This window comes from Felis catus, chromosome A1, assembly GCF_018350175.1.
Source record: "Felis catus isolate Fca126 chromosome A1, F.catus_Fca126_mat1.0, whole genome shotgun sequence".
Lineage (NCBI taxonomy): Eukaryota > Metazoa > Chordata > Mammalia > Carnivora > Felidae > Felis > Felis catus.
Genome location: NC_058368.1, coordinates 153,744,006 through 153,766,921, shown reverse-complemented (window position 1 = coordinate 153,766,921; position 22,916 = coordinate 153,744,006). Strand labels below are relative to the sequence as shown.

General features: G+C 34.1%; 1 long non-coding RNA gene and 1 other non-coding gene across 2 annotated transcripts in view; one reads left to right on the top strand and one right to left on the bottom strand.

Moving 5' to 3' along the window:
- Positions 1-2,385: 2,385 nt before the first annotated feature.
- LOC123379097 overlaps positions 2,386-22,916 on the bottom strand; it is a 256,416-nt gene continuing 235,885 nt past the window's right edge. Inside the window, exon 6 of the long non-coding RNA XR_006583085.1 lies at positions 2,386-6,153. This is a non-coding gene — a long non-coding RNA (uncharacterized LOC123379097). The remainder of the gene's footprint in view (positions 6,154-22,916) is intronic.
- LOC111557046 lies at positions 21,225-21,388 on the top strand. The gene has a single exon (XR_002736808.1). It is a non-coding gene; the product is annotated as a U1 spliceosomal RNA (small nuclear RNA).

Sequence of the window (22,916 nt, the reverse complement as noted above, 5' to 3'; positions counted from 1 at the left end):
ATTATGTCTGAGGTTATGAAAACAAGGTACTACAAATATACCATACTAATTAATGCAAGATGTTAATAACAGGGGGAACTAAGCAAGAGCACATAGTGTAAGGGTTTATGGACACTCTGTACTTACCACTCAATTTTTCTGTAAGCCTCAAATGGCTCAAAAAGTAATCTTTTAATTTTCTAAATGTATTAGTAGATATTTCTGACATAGTTATTACAAAAACAAAAAGTCTGTAGCAAGGAAATAATAAATAGTTGGCATCTTCAAAAACTGGCAAGTTTTTTTGGAGGAAAACAAAACTTTTGCACCCTAAATAGATTACTTTCCAAACTCTGAAAATGTCATCGTACAGAAATGCACTTCAGAAACGTTCTTTTGAGTTCCAACTAAAAGTGAGTCTTAAATATACTCTTACTGCTGCCTCATACATGTGAGCAATGCATAGTAAAGAACTTAATCAGAGTTATATTTATTTTGTATACTTGTAATTTTACTTTAGTGCTACATGTCAATTTCAAGATGCTGCATGTCAATCACATGACATTACAATAAGGTTTCTACTGTATAAACTATATGATTATTTTAAAAATGGAAGCCCCCTAAAGCATTCTATCAGAGTATCATAGTCATTTTGAAACCTTCTGAAGGAAGAACCAAGGAAGACAAAAATCGACCTTACAGTTGAATATGGATACAAAATTCCTAAGTAAAACATTAGCACACAGGTAGTTTATCTTAGCAATGAAAACATGGTTTCAACTAATGCAATATACCGCATTATCAGATCAAAAGAAGAAAAACATTATAATCTGGTAATGATACAAAACAGATGATGAAATCCAAAACAACATAGGATGATTGCTACCACTGCTATTATACAGCATTGTTATGATTGTGGCAGCCAATGCACTAAAAGAAGAAAAATAAGGTATGTCAACACTTAAAAGGCATAATTTAAACCATTATTATTCACACACAAAATAATGCTAACAGAATGTTCAAAAGGTAAAGTTAAAAAATTAAAATTTATAAATGTCTTACACACACGCGTGCACACATACACAGACTTGTAATGGCACAACCAACCGCAATTGGAACTTTGTAAAATTCTATTCTCAGTAACAAAATAATTAAAGCATTTAAAAAAAAATAACCAGTTGAGGAAAGCTACCATATTCTTCTATGAGAAGATTCAATATTATAAAGCTGGCACCAGTTACTCTATGCCCTTGTATAATGTCCTCCCCTTGACTGTGGACTGGACCTCATTATTCATTCTAATGATCATGATGGGCTGCCACTCCTGAGATTAGATTAGAAAAGACTGGCTTCTATTTTGCTCATTCTCACTCTCAGCATGGCTGGTTCTGGGGGAACTCAGCAGTCATGTTGTCAACTAACTTACAGAGAAGCCCATGTGGCAAGAAACCAAGGGCAGCTTTTGGCCAAGAGCAAAGAGAAAATAAGGTCCTCAGTCCAACAGTCCATGAGGAACTGAATCCTGACACCAGCCCAGAAGCTGATCTGACCCCAGTCTAGCCTTGAGAAGACTGCAGCCACAGCTGGCACCTTAAATGCAAGTTTGTAAAACACCTTGAGGCAGAGACATCCAGAAAAGCCACGCCAGCACTCCTGGCCCACAGAAACTCTGAGAAAATATTTCTTTTGATTTAATACAGTTAGTATAGTTGTTTTAAGTTGCTAAATTTTGAAGTAATTTATTATATAGCACCAGATAACTAATATAGATTTCAGTATAAATAGAGTAAAACTGTTGATGGAATTTAGAAAAACTAATGAGAAATTACCTCTGGAAAATGTTAAAGAATTATCATGATAACTCTGATAAGAAGGGCAGTGGGGAAAGATTGCTTTCCTACCATATATTTTAAAAGTACAACTTTAAAAACAAGATACCTCGTGGTCGAGGAAAAGACAAGAATGGAATGAAAAAACAAAAGCTATATATGTGTGGACAATGGAAGCATTTAAAATCAGGAGAAATGATAGATAATTCAAACAACATCTACAGGACAAATGAATTTCCTCTAAGAAAAAAAAAAGGTGACTAAAAAACCCAACATCATTATGTATACCAAAAAGTAATTCAAGGGAGACTGAAGTGCTAAAACATATAAAAGGAAACCATATAACTTTTTAAATGGTGAAGTTCTTTCTGAATAAGACCAAGAGCTAAAAGACATAAAGGAAAAATTGACATATTTAATGACATAGAAATTTAAACCTCCTTTGAGATTAAAGTTACTATTAACAAGCTTAAAACAGGAGGACCAAACTGAGAAAAAATATTTAAAAAATATTAGACAAACTATAAATTTATTCCACAAAAGAATAAGAAAGATAACTCCAGAGAATATTGTAAAAAGCAGTACACATGCAGATCTTCCTCGACTTACAATGGGGTTACCTCCAGATAAAGCCATCCTAAATTGAAAATATCCTAAATTGAAAATTCATTTAATTCACCTATTCTACCTAACATCATAGCTTAGTCTCATCTACCCTAAGTGTGCTCAGAACACATCTTAGCCTAGAGCTGGATAAAATCATCTAACACAAAGCCTATTTTATAATAAAGTGTTGCATATCTCAAGTAATTTATTGGATACTATACTGAAAGTGAAAAATGGACTGGCTATATGGGTACCGAAGGGGTGTAAGCGTATGGGTTTTTCACCCTCCTGCTCCAGGGGCTGATTGGGTGCTGCAGCTGGCGGCCACCACCCAGCACCATGGGACAGTATCACAGCATCATGCTGCTTATCACTAGTCTGGGAAAAGCTCAAATTTCAAAAAGTAAAGACGGTCTCTAATGAATGTGTATTGCTTTTGCACCATCACAAAGCTGAAAAATAGTCAGTTGAAACATCATAAACTCAGGGACCATCTGTACATATTATATGTATGTATGTACATATGTACATATACATAGATTGTGTATTTGTGTGAACAGTTGACCCTTGCTGTTCACAATTCCCTATTTGAGAATCTCCTGCTCCCTGAAGTTTATTTGGAACCTCAATATCAAACTTCAGTAGGCTTTCACAGTCATTAGTGGACACACATATAGCCGTGAAAAAAATTGAGTCTCCCTATATGCACGTTCCCAGCTCAGGTCAAACAAGGCAATGTTCTGCTTTCTTTTTGCACTCTCGGACAACAATGACCAGAAGATGGAGATAGCAGTGGGCAATGCAGTGGAATCCAAGAAGCTCTGGCTCTGGGACCAGTTGACCAGGATTTGAAACCCAGCTCTGGTACCTGTTAGTGCAGCAGCCCCTGGAAAGTCACATAACACTTTCGAACCTCATTTTCTCTTTCATAAAAATAAAGAGAAAAGAACCTACCATGGTAACTGAGTTGTTTCTTTGGATGTAAGATTAAGATTATAATCTATGAGATTATATAAGTATCTCTTTGTGTGTGTGTGTGTGTGTGTGTGTGTGTGTGTGTGTGTGTATTCCCACTAAGAACAATGGCTCAGTATTCGCTAATTCAGTGTTTGCAGGGACTTTATAGAACATAACTACCAGGAATAACAAGAATCAGCTGTGCATGTATGTGTGTATATACAATAAACATATAAAAATATTCAACCTCACCAGTAATAACAGAACTGCATGCTAAAATTATACAGAGTTTTACTAGCAGATTAACAAAAAATAATGGTCAGTAATATAATGTTTTGATGAGGATCTGGAAGAAGTAGTACTTTTACTAACTCTTGCAGAGAGGGATACAAACTAACACAAACTTCTCAGAGATAATTTGAAAAATATCTGGCAATTAGGAAAACCCATCAATTACTTCAAATTCTATCTCACAGACATAAGGATTAATTTAGGCTATAAATAAAAATTAAGATCATCCACATGACTATCAGTAGGAAAATGTTTTAAAATACTTAGTCCCAGCAGCATCTGGGAGGCTCGGTCAGTTAAGCAAAAGACTCAGGTCATGATCTCAGGGTTGATTTTATCGCAGGTCATGTTTGCAGAGTTCCATGAGATCTAGCCTCACTGTTAGCATGGAGCCTGCTTGACATTCTCTCTCCCTCTTCTTCTGTCACTCCCCCACTTGCACATGCACACACAAACACGCACGCTCTCTCTCAAAATAAGCAAATTAATTTAAAAACCAATAATAAAATAAAATAAGATACTTAGTCGCATCCACATTCAAAAATAGTATGAAAAAGTAGGGGGGGGGAATACAAATAAACTGATGTACTGATGCCCATTTTATTTCAAGTGAAAAAACTTGTTTTCAATTTTACTAGATTATATATATGCACACACATATGTAATGTGTACTTCTTTTATGTACATGTGTACACACATACATTTAACATGCAAATATAGATAAAAATATATTTATATAAATATATACAGAAAGACGTGAAAGGATGCCCTCCAAATTGTTTCCAGTAATTACAGACAGGAGGATAGTGGAATCTTACTGCATGAGGGTAGGCAATGACGTCAAGGTTTTATTGTTGCTTCTGTGGCTGTTTTTCACTTAATACTATTATTCTTGGATATTTTTATTTCTTTAAAAAAAGCATGCATCCTTGTATTATTTTTAGAATTTAAATTTTATTTGTTACCATTCAAAAATTTCACCCAATTAAACATATCACAATTTTTAGTTTTACTTATAATTCTTAGCCTAGATTTGTAAAAAACTTTTTCTATCAATATCCACACTGCTTACGTTGTATAAAATTGCCTGGCTACATTTCAGTGGAAGTGAATTAGTTTCCTTGTCTCTATAAGGAAAACACTCTAAAGACAGTACAAAATCAACTATGTACTAACCTGTCCAAAATTTTCTAAACAGTCATAATATAATTTATTTCTCTCATAAATACTAAAGAATCTTCTTTGATTTGTTCAGAAATTTTTAGGCATTTGGCAACTCTGTTCAAATTTAAGCAAAGCTTACAAAACTGATATGGTTTACTCAGAGGGTATAAATTATATCATTAGAAACAGCACTGGCTTTATTTTTCCCTATGAAACATCATATCATACATGGCAACAGAAAATATGTTATTTTCCAACCCCCAAAGTAACTATTATGTGTGTCTACAAGATCATTTAATTTATTTTTAATGATTCGAATCTTTTCTTAGGGTCAAAGTCATCTTTTATATCAACTTGCTTTTACAAATTAATGTTTTGAAGGAAACAGTAAAAGTCAAGTTGCTTGGGAGTACATTAAATTATATGCTAGTTAATAGTGTTAGAGAGATGGCTTAAAAATAAATTGCCCATAATACCTTTTAATAAAAGCACTAAATGCACTTTTTTTATTCTATGTTAAAAGCAGATGCCTATTTGGCACTGTTTGGAATCCCATTTGCCATGTATATTTTGATTAATATTATGCTGGGTAATCTGCTCTATGTGGTCTAGGTTCAGTAACCTCACTGTAAAATAATGAGCCTTCAAGAATAAAAAATATGCTCACTATAAAGTTGCATATTCTGAGAAGCAGTGAACGTATTCAAATGAAATGAAAAAATGAGGTTTTCACCCAGTAAATTTGCTCGAAGTGAAACTTACATTTCTCAATTTGTATTTAGCTGTCAGTCTGTGCACTAAAAACTGGACGAGCTATCAACCTTTTGCATATGTTTTCTATAAATACCTTTTCTTCTCTGATTCGACTGCCATAGGACTCTGCAGAAGCAGTGGTCTTAAGGGAGCTTACAGCAACTGGGATGCAGCCAATGGCAGTGAGTTCCCACACTAAGTGGCATCTTCAGAAAAGGACCAGCACTCATATTTTATGCAATATGTAACATGATTTACCCAGGGTTGTCAGAAGAGATGAATTTCAGCCAATGCAAGGTAATGAATAGTAATATATGCTGCATATATTTGACTTATAACCCTTGGCATTTCGAAACAAAATTCTTTTGAAGAATTCATTTTATACGTCATAAACTTTTCTACTGTTTTTCCTGTTTGGGCTGTCTTTGTCATCAGACTTCTCAGGAAAGTATTATTCAAAATTGTAAATGAAGCAATATTTTTTGAGAATACTCACCTAAGACTTCCTTTCCAGGCAACACTTGAAATAGGAAAGTTAGAGTGTAAAAACTGGTGGGTTTCATTAAGTCAGAACCTAGAGAAGAGAAAAAAATCCAATGGGTTGTTGTTTGTCCACGATAATAAGAAATTTGTTAATAAAGCTTAATGCTCTTTTCTCTCATGAAACAGGATCTTTTAGAAACATAGAAAAATAATTTTGCTATGTTTAATTTTATATATCTGGAATGAAATTAAAAGGCTCAGCTAGCATACAGATATATTTTTTTTGTTCAAGGCATAACACTATCCATTAAATATAAACATAGCTACTTCCCAGGTTACCTTCTTTTGATCTAATAAACACTATGTTTTGATGGTCATTGTTAAAGAACCTAAGGAACTTTGCTGTTGTCCCTCAGATGATTGTTATGCGATAATTTGGGTAGTCCCATATAGCTTTGCATTTTAGTTTACATTTCCTTCTTTGTTTTTCTCCCAACACATAAACACACAAATATTTTTTAGATATTCTCACATAATATGTTGATGACAAGTAACTAATTAATGTTTAGCATCATATTATAATCATACATAAAACACCTATTTTCAAATCTTCCAGCCACATTTTCGTGTGTATATTTTCAAATAATATCCATAGAGAGATTTCAACATTTGGTTATGTTCACAAAACACAACAGAACTGAAGGAATGCCCCATCCACGCACATACATACATTATTTTGCTAAATACACATACACTTTCCATGCAATATGGACACTGCCCCTGAAACTGTGCCTGCTTTCTCCCCAGTGATTCCATTCTGAAGTTTCTCCTGGCATATCCTTTGGAGTTCACAAACGAAACTTGAAGCTGGCCCCTGTAACAAGGCCCCAGAGACTTTGCATTTGCAGTAGCTCCTTACATCTCAATAATAGAAAACAAGACTTGGGAATAGATATATCTTCTCAATCTTATGAGGAGTGTGAAGGCTACTACTTGAATTATTCATTGAAGAGGGAATAGGAAGATTATGTGACCACAGCCCACCTTTGCAACTGAACGTTTTAACATCATTATAAAAAAACATGTATTACACATTTGTTATGGTGCTGAGCCAGGCACTGTGTACACGGAATTTATGAGAATTACCCTCCATAAATATTCAGTTAAGACATAACCGAATATCTGTAAGACAGATAATGAACATCTACTTATGTAAATTATATAAATATCTCCATAAATATGCTAACCAAAGGTGAAAATGTATACACTGTATTCAATTAAACAAGGGATTTGGTTTTTGTTTATTTTTTTAAATTGCCTTTTCTAGACCTGAAAATAACAGAAGGAAGATTTTAATACAGGAGTCAGAGCAAATAATAAACTTCCATATTCTCCAATCTTAATCAGTTTCCAGGCCCACAAGTTTTATACATGATGAGTATAAATCATTTCTAATTCCACCATTGTTAACATGAAAATGTTTTGACATAGGTCACCAAGCCGACTGTGTAAGCTTCCCTGCCAGAAGATAAATTCAAAAGGAAAATGATGAAGACTGTCCCTGTGTTGACACTCAGGTTGGCTAATGGTTTTGTTCTTCCTATTTAGCTAAGTCATGAAATGCTATTCTTAGAAGGACAGTACAATCCCTCCAGCATATATATTCAAAGATCATTTTCATAATTTAATAAGGCATTTATTTAAACCCTGGTTATTAAGCCAGACTGTTTTTTTTTTATTCACTTACTTTATGTTGGTCACTGCTCTGGGCACCAGAGAAACTGAGATGATCAAGACACAGCCTCAGCTTTCAATGGGCTTCTAATCTACTAATCAGAGCACAGTCATCAGCCACATAAGTGGATAGTTATAATAAAATGCTCTGCATGCTGTGTTGAGAGAATTCAGAGAACCATCCAACCCAGACTAAAGTTTTCCAGATTGTATCCCACAGGACAATCACAAGCTACAGAGATAGAAAAAAAAAGGCGGACTATAAGGGAATGGTGGGGAGTTGTGGGGATAAGAAGAGCATCAGACAGTGAGAACCTTGTGAAAAGTCTAAGGCACAAGGGAATTGGGTCTCTTCTAAGAACTGCATGTAGGGGAGGTTAAGGGAATGGGAAAATATGGTTGACAAGACACCTGTCATGACAAGCCTTGTATCTAAAGCAAAGGTTTAAACTTGATCCCAATAATAAGGGAAATTATTAAAGACTTTTAGGTGGGAGAGGTGATCATAAGGCTCTTTTAAAGAAATAACTCTGCTAGCAGTGCCAGAGGACAAACTGGAAAGGACAAAGGATCAGCTAGGAAAACTGGGATGGTAGGATGGGCTTGCGGCAGGAAGACTGAGGTTTTCATTTTCCTGTGAATCTTGGTCTTGTTAAGAGTTATTTCTACAGTGTGGCAGTCAGATTTTGCACAGTAATCTACAAAGCATGTAAATACCCAACATAAGCATTAGCATTTGTCATTTTGACTAGCACAACTGGCAGAGCCTGGGAAAGAGTAAGCTTTTATAACCAAGAAGACTACCCTGTTTCTCAATCCAAATAAAAATATTAGCAAAATCTTACAGCCAAAGATAATGAATATGAATGTATTGTCATCCAAAATTCATTTATTTAGATGAATCAATTATCTCAAATCCTGAATATTTCCCTAATCTGTCCCCAGTGGAAAGAGGCAAATTTGCAAGAATCATAGCAGTCAACTTTAGACATACACTATTACCTGAATGACATCACTTATTCTTTATTAATAATTAGAAATACTAAAATAATTAGAAGCAATCACCTGCACATACTGAATGATGAGTTAGTGTGTAGGGGCTACCTCAGTGGGAGCATTTGAATTTTGGCAAAATGATAAAAAAGAACAAGATCCAAAAGGTATTTGGGGTATTCCCAGGGTCAGATTGTGGGTGGACACTAGTACCCAATTACCCTTCTTGACTGCTTTCTTGAGTCTAGAAGCTACCCGGAGATGGCTGCACCAGAACAATAGTTTAAAATGGCACTAGTAAGGAACTCTTTGGCCCATCTGTATAGTATCTTAGATTATTTGTACTTTGGGCAATAAAACTTCTCTTGTTTATATGAAAGGTTATTGGGAGTATAATCTTTATTTTCAGAAAACCCATAAAACGGGGGAAAAAACAAACACACAGGATAGGAATAGTTAAACAAAAAGACTAAAACCTAATGTTTTCGCAGAAAACAGCTGAAAAAGAAAATCTTCTGTGGGTAGGTAGGTATATTACTATACTACCCTAGGATTAGAACTTTGTTGACCCCAAGTCAAGTTGAGTAGTCAGACCACTCCCCTCTACTTACTGTATTTTCATCCCTTCTTTGCAATGTCTCATTAGAGAGAAGATAATAGATGATGATAGATAGATAATAGATCGATTGATTGATCAATAGATAAAGTATTAAAGCCCATCAAATTCAGATCAATGGGAAATTAGTCAATTGTGAGATAGATCTGAAGAAATTACAGAGATTTTTATAGGATAGAGAAAATTTAGTTAATAGGAAGTTTATGAGACGTGGGTAAAAAGAAAGAGAAGGTTCAAAATGCATCAATGAATTCTAGGAAGAGAGGAATTCACGAAAAAGAAAATATATATAAAATGTTGGACAGGCAATAAGAATTTTTCAGAAAGACATAAACTCCAGATACATTAAGGATAATAATCCTCAAGCGGGGTAAATAAAAATAAGCCAATACCTAGACTCACCATAGTCAAATGTATAACACAAAAAAGAAAGATACTATTTTAAAACCTAGTAAAAAAAAAAAAAATTCCCAATCACAAGTAAATTGAAATCTGGTTAACAACAACAGGGAAAGCCAGAGTCAGTGGAACAGTATATTTAAGTGATAAAACAAAATAAATGAGAATATAATTCTATGATTTCAGAAATTATCTTTCAATAATAAGTGCAAAGAAGAGCATTTTTAGATAACCAAAACTAGAGGGAGTTTACTACAACAAAACCCTCACAAAAGGAAATATGAAAGAAAGAAAATCAACCTAGAAAAAATAATGAACATACGGGTAAATCTAAAATAATGTTTATGGTATATGTAATACTAATGTCTAATTGAAGAGGCTCAAATGGAAAAAATATCAATATAGTACAAAAATCCTGGATGATAGAATCATATAAGAAGAGAGGGAGGATGATTCAAGTTAAAGCATTCTGAACTTTCATTTAAGAGCTAGACTGCATATAAACAAAATCCCACTGTATGGTGTCTACAAGAAATCCTTATAACCATGGCATTGAAAGGTAGAAAGTAAAAGGATGGGGGAAATAATACTCCAAGAAAAACTGATATGACTATTTAATTGCTGACAACACAAACTTGAGGGCAAAATAATTATCAGAGATAAAGAGAAACTGTATACATAGATAATATGCTATAATTTACCAACAGGATATGAATCCAAATTGGTATGCACCTAAAAACAACTCAAAAAATATGTAATGCAAAAATGAATGAATACAAGGATGACAAATCCTTAATGAGAGATTTTAACCCAACTCTCTCTATATGGCTGAAGTTAATAAGTATGCAATCTGCAGAACTGGCAAAAGAATGACATAATAAACCCAAGGAAAACAGAAATAAGGAATTAATAAAGATACCATGAAGACAAGAAGATGGGTAATTTACAGCATATTCATATGATAGAGTATAGTGGTGTATATGATAAACTCCTAAGAGAAAAAGGAAGGACTATATTAAATTTGTACTAATCACAACAGGAAAGGAACACATGATCAGGGAGGAGAACACAACAAACCTCAAAGGTGGTAGGTACATAGTTATGTGCTTTAGGTATGCTATTTGGAAAATATTAAATACTATATATGAAAAGTTAAACTAGGGTGTCTCATTCTCTGACTGCCCATGCTAAAAACAAAGTACATTATCTGTAACAATATTATGCACTTATATTTTAACATTGTATTCATTAATTTTACCAGGTCTCATTTCCTCAACTAGAGTATAAGCCTGCTTTACTCTACATTGCCTTGTTCAATTATTGACTCTTGGGCATGAAGGTCCTCAATGAGTAAATGTCATTTGATTTACTTGCCAAATGGTGATATGTGATAACATTAAGGATACAGTTGTCTCAGCTATCTCTATAGCATTTAACTCAACTTTACATTCTGAAATTCTTAAGTTGTCAATTAACTGTGCTTAGCATTCCTGTTTTGCATATTACTCACTGCCTTCTTTCCAAGGTTCTAACTTTAATATGCCTTTTCATATAAACAACTCCATCTCCAGAATGATTGTGTCCTGCATAAAACCACCTAAGCCCTAAGTAATTAATTTATTGTGGGGCTAAGAACATCAGGTTAGTCTATTATCTTCAAAGAGCCATGGATACAAGAGCCCTCAGTTTCACAATTTACTGAGCTGTAACAGAACTTTTCACTGAGGAAGAAAGGAAGAAAGGAAGGAAGGAAGGAAGGAAGGAAGGAAGGAAGGAAGGAAGGAAGGAAAGGAGGAAGGAAAGGAGGAAACTTTACTAAAATAAATGCATATTTAACACCTTCCACAGTTTCCTCTTACAATGGCATTTAAACCATTATTTAGTGCAAATATTTTCCTTCCCCTATTAACTCTTTTAAATGTTTCCAAAATGCTTTCTATTATAACTGTGGAAATATTTTTAATAACAGTGATATGAATTTTATCTACTCTTAATTCCAAATAAAAGACAATGTTTAAAAATACTTTTTCAATTTTGCCATGTAATAAACAATTATTTCCTCTGGTATTCTTAGAAATTCAAAACTCTAAGTGATTATCAGTGAGAGATTATTATATAACTGGACTGACAAAACTATTAACACGGTTTTCCCAAGAGACTTTGACAAACATCATCTCTGGATGATTAATTTATTGTCCTATAAATTAATTTATTGTCCTATAATTTGGGGAATGTTTAACTTATTTTCTCAAACATTATAGATTATAGGGGTGCCTGGGTGGCTCAGTTGCTTAAGCGTCGGACTGCAGCTCAGGTCATGATCTCACAGCTCGTGAGTTCAAGCTCCGCGTCAGGCCCTGTGCTGACAGCTCAGAACCTGGAGCCTGTTTCAGATTCTGTGTCTCCCTCTCTCTCTCTGACCCTCCCCCGTTCATGCTCTGTCTCTCTCTGTCTCAAAAGTAAATAAACGTTAAAAAAAAAATTATAGATTATACTGTTTAAAGTAATTTCTGAATATGAGAACCTAGTAAATTTATGATTCTTACAATGGCTATAGTGCCCCTGTGATATCATCAGTAAATCTTTTGATACTTCTAGGTCTATTTCATTATGAACACAAAGAGGATTTTTAAATAAATTTGGCTTGTAATAGATAAATCATATTGTACACCCCAAATAGAATTATTTTGAATGTAACCATGCTAGACTTCTTTGCTAAATTTACCTTGTCTTCTAAACACTGCAATAGAAGAATCATTAGCATTTATTATTACTTGCCTTTATCAATAATATTTTAATGTGTTTGGGACATAATAATAACCATTTAAAAACTGTGTATATATAATTGTGCCTTCTGGTGTCTGGTGCATCATAGGTAATTAAAAGCAGTAGGCTTATTTTACCTTCTTATTTGATTTCATCAAAAGTGCCATGCCGATGGCTTTATCTTTAAAGTTATACTCCTTCTCTTTTCCAAGATCTCAGTGCTTAGTGCATCTTACACTTACTATCTGTGCTTTATTTTTTTAAGATTATTTGTTTATTTTTTAGAGAAAAGAGAGAGCAGGGGAGGGGTAGAGAGAGAGGGAGATAGAGAGAATCCCAAGCAGGTTATGCACTGACAACACGGAGCCTGATGCAGGGCTCCAGCTCATGAACCATGAGATCATGACCTGAGCCGAAGTCAAGAGTCAGTCAACTGACTCAGCCACCCAGGGCCCCCATCCATGTTTTAAGTAGGATAAATCTGATATACATGAGAATCAATAGTCTATCTATTTCACAGTATGGGTTTTAACTGTAAATTTTGGTTTTTTTAAATGTTATTTCTATGCTATTAGGCAGAAGGATAGCTCTACAGGCTATTAATAGAGTTGTGCTAAGCATAGTATCATTTTGGTCACTACCAAAATTCTACTGGCCAGTTTTCATTACCAAAATGAGTATGTTAATGATGAAACACACACATGTGGATAATTATATGTATATATGAATATATGCATGCAGGTTGAAGGAAGTGCTCAGTCCTACAGTTTCATGGATGCTTCCTAATATATGGAGATAGATATTGTGCCCTAGTAACTTTTCACTCTATGTGCTGGTTTCACTCTTCATCAGGGACCAGTGTTAATAGTCTGAAGCTAATGAACAAAAGGGTTCAGTCATAATATGGACTGATTATTTCCATGACGGTCATGATCAAAGACTATAGTCCTCAACCACAGCCAGTCATTTCACAAATGCACGCCATACTATTTTAAAGGAAAATAGATACAAGATATACGGTCTCAATTTAAATGTTCCTTCCTCAAGGAAAATAACTCTTACTCTCACCCCAAGATAAGATTTCTATGCTGTATATCCACAGCTTTCTATTATTCACCTTTCATAGCACCCATAACACAGGAAAGGAATTACATGTTTAATCATTAACTTAGTTTGGATTCTTCATAAGTAGTCTGAGATTGGATTCGTGGATTATTAGGAGTAAGCTGTCAGATGAAACCTGTATGGGAATGAGGGAGCAGGACAAGGAAGAGGAGCAAGTTAAGCAAAGTTTGAAGTTTAGCTTCAGCCTAATCCCACAGGGGAGTTCTGGAACATGAATTGTCCCACAGAATATATCCAGCCTTGAAGAAACGTTATTACACTTTTAGACACAGTGTCAGTCAGTCATTGCCTACAGGCTGCCTAAAGACAGCAGAGATGCAAAGGCTTAATTCCTAGGCATCTCCAAGCAAGACGGCTCCAGTATCCTAAGAGCAAAACTCTGGAAAAAGTTACAGATATGAGACATTACAGCAAAATTCTACCGTGGCAGTTGGAAGGAAGGCACACCAAAGGAACAAAATGGTTCCCAGGCACTCTAGGCAGGGCACCAATGAGTCTGTGGTAATTGTCTTTCTTCTCTAAAAGTATAAGCTCACTAATGACAGAGGAAGTTTCAGTTTTGTTTAAGGGCTGAATGATACCAAGCGCATACCATACACTTCAGAAATATTTGTAGTAAGAATGCATAAATAAATGAATCAATGGAATTATTTGGCAGTTAGCAAATCATATTTCCACCTACTTTAAATTCACTACCATCTTAATGAGAAATGGCACCATAGGTGGATTGAAGGCATTGATAATCAGGTATATATGTGACTGTAGAGGAAAGCTCACCAGAATAAAATACACATGATACCTATTACGGTGTCCACACTTGTTACTATGTTTTTCTATACAATCGTTTTTTTTTTTTAAATCTATCCATTCAGTGTTTAGGTTAGTATATTACTTTTGTACATAAGTCAGAACATAATATGGTAGTTATCTAGCAAATAGTTAAACAGAAAGGCAAGAAATCTAAGAGTCAAGGAATTTTATTAGCTTGTTATTTTAACACGTTAGCAAGCCAATGAGTTAATGCTGATTAGCTTATGTGATTAACCTATTACTACCACTATCGTTGATGTATGGCACATGTGTTTATATATTTGCAAGATTAATGTAAAATATTTTACACTGTTTATTGCCTAGCTTATGTCATAAACATTTTGGTTTTCTATATGTCCTTCATATTTACAGTAACAAATATACAAACACACATACATTCACATATGAATGCATGCATATTCTACAGATTGTATGTTGCCAAAACATTTTATTATGGCATTCTTTTCTTTTGTTCATATTTTTCTGTCATCGTTAAAGCTACAATGAACATATTTGTGTCTATTTGTGCTTCTGTTTGATTGCTTAATTGGGATAAAATTAGGAATGAAAATATGATATTTAAGTCTAAGCAATTTATTTTTTTTAACTTTATTTATTTATTTTGAGAGAGAGCAGGGGAGGGGCAGAGAGAGAGGGAGAGAGACAATCCCAAGCAGGCTCCATGCTGGCAGCTCAGAGCCTGACAAGGGCCTTGATCACACAAGCCGTGAGATCATGACCTGAGCCAAAAATCAAGAGTCAGACGTTCAACCAACTGAGTCACCCAGGTACCCCTAAGTCTAAGCACTTTAATTTCTCTGCCATATTGCTTTTCAGAAAGGCTGTACTAAATTGCTAAATTAGCAGTAATGAATTAATATGGTCATTTCTTTTCAATATAGCCAGTATTGGATGTTTTTGGGTTTTGTCCCCTTGTTTTTTAATTTTACTATGTAAAACACTACCCTATGAATGCTTTATTTTGCCTTGTTTTGGTAACTAGAGGGGCTAATACCTTATTTGTCAGTTTTATTGCCTCTTTTACAAACTATCATATTGTTTGCCCATTAATTTATTTAGAATGTCAAATCTTTCTTACAAATTTGAATATAGATTACCATTATCATGTTGAGGAAAATATCTACAACTTATATAAAAATAATATTATTATTTTATTTAGGTTTTATCTTTTTCCCAGAAAATTAATATGCATACATAGTTTTATAACTTCTATTAATTCAAAGAAAAAATGTTATTTTACCACAGAGCTATTATTCTATTCCATTAGTTGCTACTTTTTCTTTTGTTTCATGCTCATTTTTAACTATTTAATAAACTTGCCATTTATTTTAAATTAAGAGGGTAAGGTGGAAATAACATTTTTCCACAATTGTTCCAAACACACTTATATAACTGCTTTAATGTGTTTTTTTTTAGAAAATTTATGTTATCACACAATAAGAATTGGTATATAATTATTGATATTTCAGATCTCTACCTTCTATTCCACTTAATGTCTACAACGTTGCATAATTGTAATATTTTATGTATTGATACTAAACAATATGTTTTAATGTTTGATGGGGCAGGTCACTTTATTATTATTTAAATATCCTACATATTTTCTCCTAACAAACAGTTTCCCAATTTACCTTTATGAAGAATTATGTTACAAATTTTGGTGCAATTATTTAAATTTTATTTTATATTTTATATAGATTAATTAAAAATTGCATTTTTGGAAATATATAGTAGCCCCTTGCAAGAATTGGCTCACTATGTCCAATTATTCAAATTTTCAAATGATAAGATTATGCAGTTTTCATATAAAGTCTCACCATACATTAAAATACAACTTTATCCCTAAATATTTCCTATATTTGTTATCCTGAGGAATCTCTCCCTCTTTAAAATTATATTTCCTAGTTGATTAATTACTGCATTATAGAAATACAAGAAAAATTACATATTTACATTATGTTTAGATATGTATTAGTTTACGATGGATTTACATGGATGTTCTAAGTGTATAATTTCATATATATGTATACATATGTATGTGCATATATATATAAATACACTCCTGGTCCATACTTATTTCTCATTTACTTTTCTTTATATTTCCATTCTCAAGGAATTTATATGTTTTATTAATAACAGAGAAGCATTACTCCTGATTTTAAAGTTAATCTATTCCCTTTAAGACTCTCTGAAAACAGCTATTTCCCCTTTTCTGTTAAAAATATATACACATGACTCTGAAAACTCTAAAACATTGGTGAAAGACATTGAAGATTACACAAACAAATGGAAATTATATTCCATTTTCACGGAATAAAAAAATTAATCTTATTAAAATGTCCCTACTACCAACAGTGATCCTCAGATTCAATGCAATCCCTATCAAAATACCAATGACATTTTTACAGAACTGGAAAAAATAATACTAAAATTTTTATGGAACCAAATAGCCCAACCAATCTTGAGAAAGAAGAATGAACCTGGAGTTATAACAATCCCAGATATCAAGATAAACTATAAAGCTATAGTAATCAAAACAGTATGGTACTGGACAAAATAGATACATAGATCAAGAGAACAGAATAGACTCCAGAGATAAACCCACACTTACATCATCAATTACTCTACAATAAAGGAGGCAAGAATATGCACCTTCTTCAATAAATGGTGGTGGGAAAACTGGATAGCTACATGCAAAAGAAGGAAGCTGAATCATTTTATTATACCATACAAAAAAAATAAACTCAAAATGGATTAAAGGCCTAAATGAAACCTAAAGCCATAAAACTCCTAGAAGAAAACATAGGCAATAAATTCTTTGGAGGATTACCATTCATCCATGTCTCCTCAGGCAAGGGAAACAAAACCAAAAATAGTCTTGGGACTACAGCCAAATAAAATGCTCTTGCACAGTGAAGAAAACCATCAACAAAACAAAAAGGCAGAATATATAAAGAACTTATATAACTCAACACCAAAAAAAAAAATCTGATTAAAAAAAGGCAGAGGACATGAATAGACATTTTTCCAAAGAAGATATAACAATGGCAAACAGGCACATGAAAAGATGCTCAACATTGCTCATTATCAGGGAAATACAACTCAAAACCACAACAAGATACATGGCAATCAAAAAGAATGAAATCTTGCCGTCTGCAACTACATGGATGGTACTGGAGGGTATTATGCTAAGTGAAATTAGTCAGAGAAAGACATATATCATATGACTTCACTCATATGAGGACTTCAAGAGACAAAACAGATGAACGTAAGGAAAGAGAAATAAAAATAATATAAAAACAGGGAGGGGGACAAAAAAGAAGAGAGTCATAAATATGGAGAACAAACAGAGGGTTACTGGAGGGGGTGTGGGAGGGGAGATGGGCTAAATGGGTAAGGGGTATTAAGGAATCTACTCCTGAAATCATTGTTGCACTATATGTTAAGTTGGATGTAAATTTAAAAAAATAAAATTGAAAAAATCATATGACCTTACACCTGTCAGAATGGCTAAAATAAAAAGACAAGAAGCAACAAGTGTTGGTGAGAATGTAGAGAAAAGAGAAGCCTCACGCACTGTTGATGGGAAGCAAATTGATGCAGCCATGGTGGAAAAGAGTATGGAAGTTTCTCACAAAATTTTAAATGGAAATATCATATGATCCAATAATTGGACTACTGGGTATTTACCCAAAGAAAACAAAAACACTAATCCAAAAATATAGATGCACCGCTGTTTGTTGTCGCATTATTTACAACAGCCAAAATATGGAAACTACCCAAGTATGTATCAACAAATGAAGCAAGATGTGGTAGATATGTAGATACACATACAAACACAAACATAAACACACACACACACACACACCCGAATATTACTCAGCTATAAAAAAGAATAATATCTTTCCATTTGCAACAACATGAATGGACCTAGAGTGTATTACGCTAAGTGAAATAAGTTGGAGAAAGACAAATACCATACAATTTAACTTATGTGTGGAAACTGAAAAACAAAACAAATGAATTTTAAAAAAGCAGAAACAGACCTATACAGAAACAAACAGATGAATGCCAGAGGAGAGGAGGATGTGGGGATGGGCAAAATGGGTGAAGGAGAGTAGAAGATACAGGCTTCCTATTATGTAATAGATAAGTCATAGGGATAAAAAGTACAGCATAGGGAATTTAGTCAATGATATTGTAACAGCATCACATGGTGACAGATTGTAGCTATACTTGCGTTCAGTCTGGCATAAAGTATAGATTTGTCCAATCACTCCCTTGCACCCCTGCAACTAATGTAACATTATGTGAACTGCACTTCAATTTAAAAAATGCGAACACTGGTACACTCAGACCTACACATACGCACAGTCATGCATAAATGTTGCTATTGATTATAATACTGTTTTTCCATTTAGCAAAGAAGAACTTTTATTTTATATTGTAAAAGGCATTTATTAGGGTTTGGTTTCAAATTTTAGTAATTACTGTTTAGACATCTATTAAATTGTTACATATTATTTTCTTATTTACTTGTTGATGTGGTATAATGTTAAATTGGTTTCTGATACTGATATGGATCTCTGGATATCTAAGAGGAAAAAATTTCCTAGTTCTTAATGGAGTAGTATTCTTTAGTACAGCAATAGAATTCAAATTCCTAGCACTTTATATCAGTGTCAATCTATCATTATCAGGGAGATGAGTAAGTTGTTGGTTTTTGTCATAAATGGGATAAGGAAGTATTGATGAAGGGTGAGAAACTAGACACTTTAATAAGTTATTTTAAAGAAAGATAGATGAGAAATGATCACCGGGGTGCCTGGGTGGCTCAGTCAGTTAAGCGTCTGACTTCAGCTCAGGTCATGAGCTCACGGTTTGTGAGTTCAAGCCCCGCATCCAGCTCTGTGCTGACAGCTCAGAGCCTGGAGCCTGCTTCGGATTCTGTGTCTCTCTCTCTGCCCCTGCCCCCTCAATTTCTCTCTCTTTCTCTCACTCTCTCTCTCAAAAATAAATAAAACATTAAAAATAGTTTTAAAAAAAGAAAATAAATGATCCCAAAAGGCAAATATCATAGATAAGCATTTTTCCTAGGGCAAGTCCAGTGAAAAACAGTCACATTATAGTTGTGTTAAATTTTAATAGAGGATGAATAAAATCATCAGGGATATGTTCAACTAACATCTCTGTGCCAACAATGGGCAAGAGACAGTGAGTCCTTTATTTTTATTTTTTATTTTTGACAGTGAGTCCTTTAAAAGCAGAGTGCTATTTCATTTATTGTTGTTGAAAATAAAGAAAAGGATGCTTTGGGAAGCTGGTATTTTATGATTTTATTTTAATTCTTTTCCTACTTGGGGAACTACTTGAAGTAGCTCATAGTTTCTATAGTAAATTACTTGGTTCTTATCTGCATAAAAATTTAATTACTGATTTATTCTCTAATTATCCTAAAACAGAAAAAACATTCTGGATTGCCCTAAAATGTGTGACATGACTCTGAACCCTCGCGAGTAAAGTGCTCATCATTTTGTTGATGTCTTACATTCCTATCTCACCTTTGAAACGCGTTTTTAACATATGATCTTTCTTGACTCTACCTGCAAGCTTGTTGGCAATGTTCCCCCCACCCCCACACTCGGCTGTATCCTTGTTTCTGACCAGTGTAATGGAAGTACACAGAGATGAAGGAAAAAAAACAACAGAAATTCGAATCCTAAGTCTGTTCCTTACTAACTGTGTGAGACGGAATGACTCACTGAAGGATTTCATTTTCTCATTTGCTAACTGGATACTACTGCTTGCCTCACAGGGCTGGTGTGAGTCTTTTATGAAAGAATGTGCGTTAAATCTCAAGAAAATTAGTTCATCTTCACTGTATTCTAACACGTTTAATGTTTGTATTTATATTCGTCATAAAATTCTTCTCCTGTTAGAATGTTTCGTCCATCTACTTGAGGTCAAAGACTATGTTTTATTCATCCCTGTACCTCATGTTTGACTCAATGAGTCGGGGAAATCAATTACTGTGCTCCAACCTCTGGGAATCAGAAAGACCAGAAAGTGCTTGCCCAGTTAATTCTTAAAGATATTTGTTGAGAATACCTCCTGCAGTGCTTGTACCTTCTGTGTATTACTCCAAATACACAGGCATTAGTCCCTCACTAAGTGCTCATTGAAAATGTTTGCAAGAAAATAAATTGGTTTTGTTGCCTCATTCCAGTTTGCAGAAGATATAAGGGATACTTTCTATGACCTAATTATAAAACGTTTTTATTCCTGTGTGTCTGATGTCTGTTTAGTGTCAACATCAGTCTGGACAGTGGCTCTCAACCCTGTGACTTTGAGAAAGCTCCAGAAGCCTCCATTATGGGCAAATCCATGTGGAGCTGTGATACACAGGTGTAAAGCTATAAACTGACTCATTTCCACTAAAGAAAATGGGCCACTTGAAAGTACACTCCGGGGGCATAAATCCACTCCAGAGAGACCATCCTTGCACAATCCAGGCTGCAGCTGCTCTGGAAGGTTTTCATTCTAGGCCAGTCCTGTCCTGAGATTTCTAGGAAACATTTATGTCTTGGTCCCTATGCCACTTCCAGTCTTCTGTCATGTATCACAGCCTCAAACGAAACGGCTCTAAGACTTTGAAATCTCTAATAAGAGCTATGCCAGGTTAAAAAGCATTTCACTGAATATTTACATGGCAGGAGGGTTACCATGATCACACAGGTGGTTTTCCCAGGGTGAGGCTCATCCATTGTACTCTGGATGTGCTGACCTCTGTGATTTCCTCAAACCTGGGAAACTTGCCCGCAGGATTTGTGATAGTAGGGGACTGTAATCACACTGCCCTTTAAAAAAGGGGGGGAAAGGCACTCTCTTGAGGCAAATACAAACATTTCTTGGCCTACATTTCAAAGTTGGGAAGACTGGGTTGAAAAAAAACCAATACTTGGGTATCGTAGGTAATGATTCATGCCAAATCATTAGGAGAAATAAACAATTTCCACACAGTACCAAACAATTGTTCTTTGGATTAAGATGGCAATACTATGAAGAAGAGGAAAGGTAAGTAGTGACTCAGGTAATGCTAATATTATCTTGACTTGATACAGCTGTTACTACTATTGTTTCTAATAGATAATTAGAGCATCAAGACATTAAGACACATTCATACTTGTATACAAAATGGAGCTCTGCCTCTGTAATTTTCTGCCTACCTTAGAGTCAATTGGTTATTATTATCAGAAGCATTAAAACTAGTTCTCTGTTTGTTTTGCCCATCACCTGTAGCAACCATACCATATTCTTCTCCCACAAATAACAGTCCTTCTAAATGCCCAGAAGATTTATGGCATTAAGGCCATACAAGTGCTCTTGTACATAAAAGGGCCAGTATATTTTCATATTCTCTGTCTCTCTGTCTCTATGTCTGTCACACACACACACACACACACACACACACACACACACACACACACACTTTCCTTCACATATACTCATGCTTTTCCTTTTTTTTTTTTCCTTAGGAAAAATAATAGGTATTAACAAGGATTAACTTACATTTTTTTTAAAAAAGGACAATGGAAATCTATTTGCAAGTTTGAAATGCATTTTGATTATACCTAGAATTGTTTACACTATTTCCAAGGGATATCATCCCCAAAGCATATTCCACAAGAGCATGGAATTTTTATCATTCTTTTAAAAATATTCTACCAAATAATTTTCTGTCAAATTATTTTAAATGTTTTATTTATAAATTTTACCTTGTAGCATAATTGATTAGTAAGTGCAACATTTAATGTTCCACCATGTAAAGGAAATAATGATTTTACTAACCAAAATTAATGCTAACCAAATTAATTATGTAGTCCCTAATTGTGCTTTAAAATATTGGTATCAATCCCTGATAGAAAACACAAACATATTTTCTGCTTTTCATAAATTAATCAATTTATGTTAAATAATTGTCATTAATAGATTTCTTTGTATTTCAAATAAGCATCTACCTACTCAGTACACTAGCTGGGGAAAAGTCAGTTAAAAGACAGTCCTGTGAGGCTAACGTAGAAAACTGAATGAATCAATATATATCATCTTGAAATGGAAAATATGAATTAAATGTTACAAAGTAGGAACTCACAAATTGGCTAGACTGTCTATCACAAGAAGTAATCTATTACAAACTAATCTGGGCCAACCAGATGTTATCTCTATTAGAACTGAATAATCAGAAGAATTTAATCATTTTCCAATGAACAATTATACAATTAATTGCCTCTCTTGACCTTTCAGTTAAGGTTAGACTCTCATTGATGAAATCTTCATAAAACAATGCCAATAAAAACCATATTTATACAGGGAGCTCTGAAAGAGATCCC